The following is a 13248-nucleotide window of genomic DNA, read 5'->3' on the forward strand; positions in this document are numbered from 1 at the left end:
TCCATATGAAATTTAAAGTAGTTTTTTTCTAATTCTGCGAAGAAAGTCAATGGTAGCTTGATAGGGATAGCATTGAATTGAGTAGTCAGGCAGAAAGAAGCCACCTCTGGTTAATCTAAAATCTGCTCTTGAAGGAGAGCAGAGCTGGTTTCAGCAGCTCCTGATCTCCCTATAATTGTGAGTATTCCACTGTCACACAACACCAGAGTCATCTCTCATACTACTCAAACATGACTTACAGAGGCTCAGGGCAACTGAGCTACCTTTTTCCAGAAGTGGGACTCTTGCAGAGAGAAGAGGGCCAGCAAGACTCCCTAGGGGCTGTGCCAACCAGGGTGACAGAAAAGGTGGAGAGCTGTGTGCTCAATCATTTAGTCCTGCTTTCACTTACCTCTTTCTTATCCCAGGGGAAAAAAATGTCATTGTGGGGTAAAGGTGTACTTAATGATCTTGTCTTGTAAAGTGATTTCTACTCATCTGTTATTTTATTTTATAAATATTTATTGAATATCCAATGTGGTAGTTACTAGTGCTCTTCGCCAAGTATTTCTGGCTCTGTGCTTTGTTGCATATTGTAGGATTGCATTTTCATGTTCTCCTCATGGTTGGGCAGAGGCATGTGACATCTTGGGCTAATGAACTGTAAGTGGCCACAGCATTTAATTTCCAGTGTGAAACCCTCAAGAACCCTCTTTCTTTCAGCCGTTGTGACCAGTAACATTTCAGATGGAGGCTACTCTATTGTCTTGGGTTCTTAATTGAGGATATGTGGACAAAAGTCCCCAGCTTGATCCCTGTGAACCTGAAACATAAGTAAGAAACAAACCTTTGTTGTTTTAAGCCACTGCAACCTGGGAGGTGCTCCCTGCTGCAGCATAACCTGGCCTATCCTGGCCTATATGCCTACTATGTACCAGACTGTGCTAGACACTGGGGACACAATGCTTCACTCCAACACAATGGATCTCTTTGGGTGGAATTTTGGCTGTGCGGCAGCAGATGGAGAAACACAGTTCTTTTCGCAAAGATGACGTAAGTCTGTCCAAGGTGATGGCATGCCATGTACCATGGAAAGGTACTCAGGGTAACTGATGATTTTTAAAATACCTATTTTGTGCCACAACTTTCCCTCCTCCAATTCGTGCTGCTGCTACTAGGCCTAAAGAAGACTGAGAAGCTTAGCTGAGATAGTGCTTCCCCAGAATCACCAGGGTAAAAACAGACACAAGGACCCTCATTTAGAGGGGTGATGTTTCAGGGAGTTTCAGATAGGGCCAAGGGATAAGTGTTTTAGTAACAAGCTTTCCAGGGGATTCCAGTGAACCACCCAGGGTTAAGAGCGATTGGCCTGGGGGCCAAAACTGTGAGGAAAAAGATCAGTCATGTTGCCTGATGCTTTCTTGGGTATCTTCAATAGGAAAAACCAAGTCCAGAACAAACTCAGGGTTCACTAGCTAGGGCTTGCCCTGGAAAATTTGGAAATAAGCCTGTCTCAGCCTTCCTTTCCCTGGTGAGCTTCTGTCATTCCTCTGCCAGCCCTTTCCAAACCCTGTCCCTCCAGCAGAACCTGACTTCTGAGCCACTCCTTCAGGGCCTGATTAGGTACTGTCAGCCTGCAGATTCTACCATACGCTATTCCCAGCGTTAGTGTTTCATTATGGTCACGTAAACCATGACCTCAGCATGACATTGTGGAACTCAGAGCTGCTGATTCTACTTGAGCCCACACTGTCTACTTTTACCACCTATCCTCTCAGGTCACTCCTGTTGGTGTATTTGTTTGTCTTCTCAACTGGATTATAAACTCCTTTGAGAGCAGGGACTATAATGTATTCATATTTGCCATGTCTTTATTCATCTCTGGATAATTGACAGTTGGCTGTACTTTGTTTTAATTGTTGTTTTGGAGTCTTTAGTGATCTCTTTCCATTTTCATTACCCAGGTTAACAGATTAGAATCTACATAAAAATTGTGGTATTATCTTTAGAAACCTAGAAACCAAGGGGTTTAATAGAGCCTATTCTAGGATAACTTATGTTGTACTAAAAACCAAAGGTTTGAATAGAGCCTCCTCCAGAATGATTAAGTCACAGCCAGCCTGATGGGGATGAGAATGGCCAGGGCTGGGGGCTGAGTTAGGGAGGATGCTGGCTGCCAAGACTTGTGTAAAAGTGACATGAGCTCTCCCCACTAAGCACCCAAGCCACTACTAGTCTTCTTGAGGGAGAATCTAGATGAAAGGGGCAGATGGGAGGACCAAACTGGTCAAGAACTAAGCTGCTATATTCTCTCTCCATTCCAATATGTCTGAATAGGAACAGCTCTGGTCTGCAGCTCCCAGTGTGATCGATGGAGAAGATGGGTGATTTCTGCATTTCCAACTGAGGTACCTGGTTCATCTTACTGAGAACGGTTGGACAGTGGGTGCAGCCCATGGAGGGTGAGTCAAAGCAGGGCGGGGCATTGCCTTACCCGGGAAGCACAAGGGGTCAGGGGATTTCCCTTTCCTAGCCAAGGGAAGCTATGACAGACTGTACCTGGAAAAATGGGGCAGTCCTGCACAAATACTGCACTTTTCCAACTATCTTAGCAAACGGCACACCAGGAGATTATATCCCATGCCTGACTCGGTTGGTCCCACACCCACAAAGCCTTGCTCACTGCAAGCACAGCAGTCTGAGATCAACCTGCGAGGCAGCAGGCTGGCAGGGAGAGGGGCGTCTGCGATTGCTGAGGCTTGAGTAGCTAAACAAATTGGCCAGGGAAGCTCGAACTGGGCGGAGCCCACTGCAGCTCACCAAGGCCTGCTGCCTCTGTAGACTGCACCGCTGGGGGCAGGGCATATCTGAACAAAAGGCAGCAGAAACTTCTGCAGACTTAAACATCCCTGTCTGACAGCTCTGAAGAGAGGAGTGGTTCTCCCAGCATGGTGTTTGAGCTCTGAGAATGGACAGACTGCCTCCTCACATGGGTCCCTGACCCCTGTGTAGCCTAATTGAGAGACACCTCCCAGTAGGAGCCAACTGATACCTCATACAGGCAGGTGCCCCCTGGGATGAAGCTTCCAGAGGAAGGATCAGGCAGCAATATTTGCTGTTCTGCAGCCTCCGCTGGTGATACCCAGGCAAACAGGGTCTGAAGAGACCCTCCAGCAAACTCCAACAGACCTGCGGCTGAGGGACTTGACTGTTAGAAGGAAAACTAGCAAACAGAAAGGAATAGCATCAACATCAACAAAAAGGACATCCACACCAAAACCCCATCTGTAGGTCACCAACATCAAAGACCAAATGTAGATAAAACCACAAAGATGGGGAGAAACCAGAGCAGAAAAGCTGCAAATTCTAAAAACCAGAGCACCTCTTCTACTCCAAAGGATCGCAGATCCTTGCCAGCAATGGAACAAAGCTGGATGGAGAATGACTTTCATGAGTTGACAGAAGTAGGCTTCAGAAGGTTGGTAATAACAAACTTCTCCGAGCTAAAGGAGAATGTTCAAACCCATCACAAGGAAGCTAAGAACCTTGAAAAAAGATGAGATGAATGGCTAACTAGAATAAACAGTGTAGAGAAGACCATAAGTGACCTGATGGAGCTGAAAACCATGGCACGAGAACTACGTGATGCATGCACAAGTTTCAATAGCCAATTTGATCAAGTGGAAGAAAGGATACAGTGATTGAAGATCAAATTAATGAAATAAAGCGAGAAGAGAAGTTTAGAAAAAAAGAGTAAAAAGAAATGGACAAAGCCTCCAAGAAATATGAGACTATATGAAAAGACCAAATCTACATTTGATTGGTGTAGCTGAAAGTGACGGGAAGAATGGAACCAAGTTGGAAAACACTCATCAGGATATTATCCAGGAGAACTTCCCCAACCTAGCAAGGCAGGCCAACATTCAAATTTAGGAAATACAGAGAACACCACAAAGATACTCCTCAAGAAGAGCAACCCCAAGACACACAATTGTCAGATTCACCAAGATTGAAATGAAGGAAAAAATGTTAAGGGCAGCCAGAGAGAAAGGTTGGGTTACCCACAAAGAGAAACCCATCAGACTAACAGCGGATCTCTCTGCAGAAACTCTACAAGCCAGAAGAGAGTGGGGGCCAATATTCAACATTCTTAAAGAAAAGAATTTTCAACCCAGAATTTCATATCCAGCCAAACTAAGCTTCATAAGTGAAGGAGAAATATAATCCTTTACAGACAAGCAAATGCTGATAGATTTTGTCACCACCAGGTCTGCCCTACAAGAGTTCCTGAAGGAAGCACTAAACATGGAAAGGAACAACTTGTACCAGCCACTGCAAAAACATGCCAAATTGTAAAGACCATCAATACTAGGAAGAAACTGCATCAACTAATGGGCAAAATAACCAGCTAACATCATAATGATGGGATCAGATTCACACATAACAATATTGACCTTAAATGTAAATGGGCTAAATACCCCAATTAAAAGACATAGACTGGCAAATTGGATAAAGAGTGAAGACCCATCAGCATGCTGTATTCAGGAGACCCATCTCACATGCAGAGACACACATAGGCTCAAAATAAAGGGATGGAGGAAGATCTACCAAGCAAATGGAAAGAAAAAAAAAAAAAAAAAAAAAAAAAAAAGGTTGCAATCCTAGTCTCTGATAAAACATACTTTAAACCAAGAAAGATCAAAAGAGACAAAGCCATTACATAACAGTAAAGGGATCAATTCAACAAGAAGAGTTAACTATTCTAAATATATATGCACCCAATACAGGAGCACCCAGATTCATAAAGCAAGTCCTTAGAGACCTACAAAGAGACTTAGACTCCCACACAATAATAATGGGAGACTTTAACACCCCACTGTCAATATTAGACAGATCAACAAGACAGAAGGTTAGCAAGGATATCCAGGACTTGAACTCGGCTCTGCACCAAGCAGATCTAATAGATATCTACAGAACTCTCCACCCCAAATCAACAGAATATACATTCTTCTCAGCACCACATTGCACTTATTCCAAAATTGACCACATGGTTGGTAGTAAAGCACTCCTCAGCAAATGTAAAAGAGCAGAAATCAAAACAAACTGTCTCTCAGACCACAGTGCAATCAAATTAGAACTCAGGATTAAGAAATTCACTCAAAACCACACAACTACATGGGAACTGAACAACCTGCTCCTGAATGACTACTGGGTACGTAACGAAATGAAGGCAGAAATAAAAAGTGTTCTTTGAAACCAATGAGAACAAAGACACAGTGTACCAGAATCTCTGGGACACATTTAAAGCAGTATGTAGAGGGAAATTGATAGCACTAAATGCCCACAACAGAAAGCAGGAAAGATCTAAAATCGATACCCTAACATCACAATGAAAAGAACTAGAGAAGCAAGAGCAAACATATTCAAAAGCTAGCAGAAGGCAAGAAATAACTAAGATCAGAGCAGAACTGAAGGAGATAGAGACACAAAAAACCATCAAAAAATCAATGAATCCAGGAGCTGATTTTTTGAAAAGATCAACAAAATTGATAGACCACTAGCAAGACTAATAAAGAAGAAAAGAGAGAATAATAAAATAGATGCAATAAAAAACAATAAAGGGGATATTACCACCAATCCCACAAAAATACAAACTACCATCAGAGAATGCTATAAACACCTCTATGCAAACAAACTAGAAAATCTAGAAGAAATGGATAAACTCCTGGACACATACAGCCTCCCAAGACTAAACAAGGAAGAAGTTGAATCCCTGAATAGACCAATAACAGGCTCTGAAATTGAGGCAATAATTAATAGCCTACCAACCAAAAAAGTCCAGGACCAGACGGATTCACAGCCAAATTCTACCAGAGATACAAAGAGGAACTGGTACCATTTCTTTTGAAACTATTTCAATCAACAGAAAAAGAGGGAATCCTCCCTAACTCATTTTATGAGGCCAGCATCATCCTGATACCAAAGTCTGACAGAGACACAACAAAAAAAGAATTTTAGACCATATCCTCGATGAACATCGATGCGAAAATTGTCAATAAAATACAGGCAAACTGAATCCAGCAGCACATCAAAAAACTTATCCACCACGATCAAGTGGGCTTCATCCCTGGGATGCAAGGCTGGTTCAACATACGCAAATCAATAAATGTAATCCATCATATAAACAGAACCAAAGACAAAAACCACATGATTATCTCAATAGATGCAGAAAAGGCCTTTGACAAAATTCAACAGCCCTTCATGCTAAAAACTCTCAATAAACTAGGTATTGTTGGAACGTATCTCAAAATAATAAGAGTTATTTATGACAAACCCACAGCCAATATAACACTGAATGGGCAAAAACTGGAAGCATTCCCTTTGAAAACTGGCACAAGACAGGGATGCCCTCTCTCACCACTCCTATTCAACATAGTATTGGAAGTTCTGACCAGGGCAATGAGGCAAGAGAAAGAATTAAAGGGTATTCAATTAGGAAAGAGGAAGTCAAATTGTTCCCTGTTTGCAGATGACATGATTGTATATTTAGAAAACCCCATTGTCTCAGCCCAAAATCTCCTTAAGCTGATAAGCAATTTCAGCAAAGTCTCAGGATACAAAATCAATGTGCAAAAATCACAAGCATTCCTATACACCAATAACAGACAAACAGAGAGCCAAATCATGAGTGAGCTCCCATTCATAATTGCTTCAAAGAGAATAAAATACCTGGGAATCCAACTTACAAGGGATATGAAGGACCTCTTCAAGGAGAACTACAAACCACTGCTCAACGAAATAAAAGAGGACACAAACAAATGGAAAAGCATTCCATGCTCACGGATAGGAAGAATCAATATCGTGAAAATGGCCGTACTGCCCAAGGTAATTTATAGATTCAATGCCATCCCCATCAAGCTACCAATGACTTTCTTCACAGAATTGGAAAAACTACTTTAAAGTTCATATGGAACCAAAAAAAGAGCCTGCATTGCCAAGACAATCCTAAGCCAAAAGAGCAAAGCTGGAGGCATCACGCTACCTGACTTCAAACTATACTACAAGGCTACAGTAACCAAAACAGCAAGGTACTGACACCAAAACAGAGATATAGACCAATGGAACATAACAGAGCCCTCAGAAAAAATGCCACCCATCTACAACCATCTGATCTTTGACAAACCTGACAAAAACAAGAAATGGGGAAAAGATTCCCTATTTAATAAATGGTGCCTGGAAAATTGGCTAGCTATAAGTAGAAAGCTGAAACTGGATTTACACCTTATAAAAAATTAATTCAAGATGGATTAAAGGCATAAATGTTAGACCTAAAACCATAAAAACCCTAGAAGAAAACGTAGGCAACACCATTCAGGACATAGACATGGGCAAGGACTTCATGTCTAAAACACCAAAAGCAAAGGCAACAAAAGCCAAAATTAACAAATGGGATCTAATTAAACTAAAGAGCTTCTGCAAAAGAAACTACCATCAGAGTGAACAGGCAACCTACAGAATGGGCGAAAATTTTTGCAATCTACTCATCTGACAAAGGGCTAATATCCAGAATCTACAAAGAATACAAACAAAATTTCAAGAGAAAAACAAACAACCCCATCAAAAAGTGGGCAAAGGATATGAACAGACACTTCTCAAAAGAAGACATTTATGCAGCCAACAGATACATGAAAAAATGCTCATCATCACTGGTCATCAGAGAAATGCAAATCAAAACCACAATGAGATACCATCTCATACCAGTTAGAATGGTGATCATTAAAAAGTCAGGAAACAACAGATGCTGGAAAGGGTGTGGAGAAATAGCAACGCTTTTACACTGTTGGTGGGAGTGTAAACTAGTTCAACCATTGTGGAAGACTTTGACCTTGGTCACCATGGCCATGACCTGGGCCAACTCATGATGAGTAAGAGGATGGCAAGTTGAGGCAAGCTGGGCAGCCCTGATATTCCACAGTGAGGCTCAGAGGTGAGTTGGGTCATCAGTTTGTTAGAGAGTAGAGAGCTTTTTGAAGGCTTTCTGAAAGCAAGCACTATTTCCTTCCTCCATCAACTTAATGGTCAAGAGAACGTCTTCTGATAAGAGCTGCTCCCAGAACACATTAGAAAGAGAGCAGGCTCTCTTGCAAAGCTCATAGCATTTCCCCCAAAATCTTCCTGAGTGAGCTTTTGAAAACACACCTCCATCCCTTTATTTACATAGTCTAAAACCTGTTAAGGCAGCTATAGCAGGTACTTTTTTAGGGTCCATGAGCCTCTTGGGATTGATGAAAATGTAATGTGTATAAAAAATTTTTTGTTGGAAATCATCAAAAGCTTTCTTTAGATTCTCAATGAAGTTCTTTACCTACAAACCTAAAAAAAAAACTCAAAACAAAACAACACAACAACAAACAAAGATTGGTCTAGAGAATAGAGAGTAAAAGTCTCAGCTCCTTGGCATGGTAAAAAAACTCATCACAACCTAGTCCTGTCCCACCCCAGCCACACTTTCTGTGCATTGTGAAATCTAGGCATGTGGTACTCCATTCTTTTTTTTTTTTTTTTGAGATGGAGTCTCACTCTATCATCCTGGCTGGAGGGCAGTGGCATGATCTCAGTTCACTGTAACATCCGCCTCCCAAGTTTAAGCAATTCTTCTGCCTTAGCCTCCCGACTAGCTGGGACTACAGGTGAGTGCCACCACACCCAGCTAATTTTTGTATTTTCAGTAGAGACGGGGTCTCACCATATTGGCCAGGCTGGTCTCGAACTCCTGACCATGTGATCCGCCCACCTCGGCCTCCGAAAGTGCTGGGATTACAGGCATGAGCCACCGCGCCTGGCGGTATTCCATTCTTTAAAAGCCTCGTGGACTATTATCCTTAAGGACATTTGCATGTACAATCAATGTGATCTTTTCAAGTAACCAATTTTGATTTTGTTGATTTTCTTTATTGTTTTAGTATAGTCTATTTCATTTACTTCTGCACTAATATTTATTTATTTTTTCTTTCACTTGCTTTTGGTTTAGTTCACTCTTCCTTTTTTAGCTTCTTAAGGTGAAAGGCTAAATTATTGCTTTGAGATCTTCTTTTGTGATATAGGGGGTTGTACTTATAAATTTCCCTCTAAGCCCTGTTTTTGCTGCTTTCCACACATTTTGTTATGTTGTGCTTTTGTTTTCATTCATCTTGGAGTGTTTTCTAATTTTTCTTGTGATTACTTTTTTGACTCATTGGTTATTTAGGTGTGTGTTATTTAATTTCCACGTATATGTGAATTTCCCAAATTTTCTTTTGTTGTTGATTTCAAATTTCATTCACTTGTGGTCAGAGAACATACTTCGTATAATTTTAATTCTTTTATTTACACTTGTTTTATGTGCTAACATATGGTCATTCATGAAGAATATTTTGTATGTGCTCAAGAAGAAAGTATATTCTAGTGTTGTTGCATGGAGTGTTCTATTATAGATGTCTATTAGGTCTAGTTAGTTTATAGTGTCTTTCAAGTCTCCTATTTCCTCATTGACTTTTTGTCTGGTTGTTCTATCCATTATTGTGGGTATTGAAGTATCCAACTATTATTTTCAAATTGTCTGTTTTTCCCTGATATGATAGTTTCTGCTTTATATATTTTGGGGCTCTGTCAGGTGCAGGTGCATATATTTATAATTATTATATATTCTTGATGGATTGACTCTTTTTTTTTTTTTTTTTCAAGATGGAGTCTATCTCTGTCACTCAGGATGGAGTGTAGTGGCATGATCTCAGCTCACTGCAAACTCCGCCTCCTGGGCTGAAACGATTCTCCCACCTCAGCCTCCTGAGTAGCTGGGATTTCAGGCACGTGCCACCATGCCTGACTAATTTTTGTATATTTAGTAGAGAAGGGGTTTTATCATATTGGTCAGGCTGGTCTTGAACTCCTGACATCAAGTGATTCACCCACCTCAGCCCTCCAAAGTGCTGGGATTACAGGTGTGAGCCAACATGCCTGGCAGGATTAACTCTTTTATCATTATAAAATGTCCTACTTTGTCTCTCATAATGAATTTTGTCTTAAAGTCTGTTTTGTCTCATATTATTATAGTTATTCCAGCTCTCTTTTGGTTTCTGTGTACATGGAACCTCTTTTTCCACCCTTTACCTTCAACATATTTTGTCTTTAAAACTAAAATGTGTCTCTTATATATAGCATCTAGCTTGATCATGGCTTTAGAAATTCATTCTGCCAATTTCTACCTTTTAATTGAAGAGTTTCATCCATTTACATTTAGTAAAACTACTGATAAGGTAGGATTTATGTCTATTATTTTGCTATTTGTTTTTTATATGTCTTACATGTTTTTGTTTCATTTCTGCTTTGTGTTAAACAGTTATTTTCTAGTGTTCCATTTTAACTCCTTTGTCATTTCTTTTACTATATAAATTTTAAAAGTTATTTTCTTAGTATCCTGATAATTTCAATTAACATTTTAAATTATAACAGTCTATTCAGATTAATACCAATTTAATTTCAATAGTATAAAAATCTTCGCTCTTATTACTTCCATTCTCTTCTTTCTTTGTGCTGTATTGTCATACAAATTGTATATTTTTGCACTGAATGCCCATCAATACAGATTTATAATTATGGCTTTATGCAATTGTCTTTAAAGTTAGATGGGAGAACAAAAAGAATTACAAACAAAAAAATACATTTATACTGTCTTTTATGTTTACCTATATACTTTCCTTTACTAGCATTTTTTATTTCTTAATATGGATTTAAGTTACTGTCTTATATCTTTTTATTTCAGCCTAAAGGACTCCCTTTAGTATAGTTATGCATCACTTAATGTTGGAGATACATTCTGAGAACTGTGTTGTTATGTGATTTTTCATTGTGTGAAATAGAGTGTACTTACAGAAACCTAGATGGTATAGCCTAGTACACACCTAGGCTGTGTGGTATAGCCTATTGCTCTGAGGCTACAAACCTGGATAGCATATTACCATACTGAATACTGAAGGCAATTGTAACACAATACTAAGTATTTATGTATCTAAACATAGAAAAGATACATTAAAAATACAGTATAAAAACTTCATTATAATCTTGTGGGATCACTGTTGAATATATGGTACATTGTTGACTGTCATGTGGCACATGACTGTATTTCTTATAGGACAGGTTCACTAGCAATGAATTCTCTCAGTTTTTGTCTACCTGAGATTATCTTAATTACTTTTTCACTTTTGAAGGATAGTTTTGCTAGATACAGAATTTTGGTTGACAATCTTTTTCTTTAAGGAATTTGAATGTGCCATTCTAGTTTCCATGGTTTCTGATGAGAAACCAACTCTTAACTGTTAAACTGTTGATTGAGGATCCCTTTGTATGTGATAAGTTGCTTTCCTCATGCTGCTTCCAAGAATCTTTCTTGTCTTTGGCCTTAAACAATTTGATTATGATGTGTTTATGTGTGGATCTCTTTGATATATCCTACTTGGAGTTTATTGAGTTTTTTTCCATGTGCAGATTGATATTTTTCATGAAATTTGGAAAGTTTTTGGTCATTATTTTTTCAAATATTATGTCTGCTTCTCTCTTTCTTGGATGCTTATTACACACACACACACACACACACACACACACAGAGACAGCGTACATATTTTTGATGTTATCTCAAATGTCTCTGAACCTTTGTTCATTTTTCTCCATTCTTTTTTCCTTTCTATCCCTTAGAGTGTATAATATGAATTTACTTATCTTTAATTCACAGATTCTGTCTTCTGCCTGCTCAGATCTGCTTTTGAGCCCCTCTAGTAAATTTTTCATTTCAGTTATCATACTACTCAACTCAAGAATTTATATTTGGTTCTTTAAAAAATACATAATTTCTATCTCCTTATTGATATTCGTTACCTGATAAGATTATTCTCATACCTTTTTCTAGTTCTTTGGATATGGTTTTCTTTAGTTCTTTGAATGTATATAGAATAAATGATTTAAAGTTTCCATCTTGTAAGTTCAATATATGGGCTTCCTCAGGGACAGTTTTTATCAATTATTTTTTCCCCCTGTGTATGTGCCTTACTTTCTTGTTTCTTTGTGTGCCTCATAATTTCTTACTGAAAACTGCATTTTAAGTAACGTAATATAATACAGCAACTTTGGAAATAAGATTCTCGCCCTTCTTCGGAGTTTGTTGTTGTTGGTGTTGCTTCTCTGTGTGCTTAGCGACTTTTCTGAGCTAATCCTGCAAAGTCTGTATTTTTTGTCATGTGTGGTCACTGAAATTTCTGCTTAGTGTTCAGCTAATAATTAGACAGAGGGTGCCTTGATGCTTGGAACCAATAAGTCACCTTGTTTTTGCAGAGCGGCTCTATGTGTATGTTGGGACATGCCTTCAACACTCAGACAGGACATTTGACAACTCCACCTTAGCCTTCCTGCTTGGGCAGAGCCTTAAGCTTAGCCCAGGTTGAGAGCTCAGGACCTTCCTTAGTTTTTTCCTGCAAATGTGCACAGCCCTAGGCATGTGTATCCTCCTGTGTGTACATATGGCTTTCTATATTCCTAGGAATATTTCAGAGCCTTTCAAGGCCCTTTATAGATATTTTATTCCCCCAGATTTTCTTTTTAAGGTTTTTGGTTAGCCTGTTTTTTTTTGTTTTGTTTTGTTTTTTGCCTCAACTGTTATCCATTGTTTTAGGGAGCCACAAAGTCCAACAATTGTCTCCAGTTGTTTTCAACAAATACCCTTGAAGAAAAAGCTGTTCACTCCAGGCAAGTTTTGAGACAGGTGAAATAAAGACAGTCTTGCAAATGGTATCTTCCAGGGAACCACTAGACAGGTCAAATAATTACAACTCTCTGGGAATGAGGATTTGAAGGAACTCCAAGGCTGTTCTACCCCTTCTTGTAGCTGCCAGGCTGCTGGTTTCCATGGTGATTGTCGTTTGTTGGTTTTCAAGGCTACTGCAGAGTTGGGGTGAGGGGGCTGGAATTGTAGCAAGTTAAAATGCCACAAGGCTCACTCTTCTTACTAAAATTATGTCATTTTTTTTTTCTTGAATGAAGACTTCCCAGATTGCTATAAACTTTTGATTAATTTCCAGAGTTCTGAAAAATTTGATTCTCACCATTTTTGCCATTTTTCTCATTGCTTTTAGGGAGGAGGGAATTTTCAGAGGATTTGACTCCTACCATTTTCTTTTTTTTTTTTTTTTTGAGATGGAGTCTCGCTCTGCCGCCCAGGCTGGAGTGCAATGGCCGGATCTC

General features: G+C 39.4%; 1 protein-coding gene across 2 annotated transcripts in view; it reads left to right on the top strand.

Moving 5' to 3' along the window:
• Positions 1-2413: 2413 nt before the first annotated feature.
• Positions 2414-13248, top strand: part of TMPRSS5 (transmembrane serine protease 5) — a 31698-nt gene continuing 20863 nt past the window's right edge. Inside the window, exon 1 of one of the 2 annotated variants that reach the window (XM_009187312.2) lies at positions 2414-2441. The gene's annotated coding sequence lies outside the window, so the exon portion shown is untranslated. Of the gene's footprint in view, positions 2442-7769; positions 7967-13248 lie in introns of those variants that run through there. The other variant, XM_031652933.1, reaches the window with a different exon arrangement.

This window comes from Papio anubis, chromosome 12 (assembly GCF_008728515.1).
Source record: "Papio anubis isolate 15944 chromosome 12, Panubis1.0, whole genome shotgun sequence".
Classification (NCBI taxonomy): Eukaryota; Metazoa; Chordata; class Mammalia; order Primates; family Cercopithecidae; genus Papio; species Papio anubis.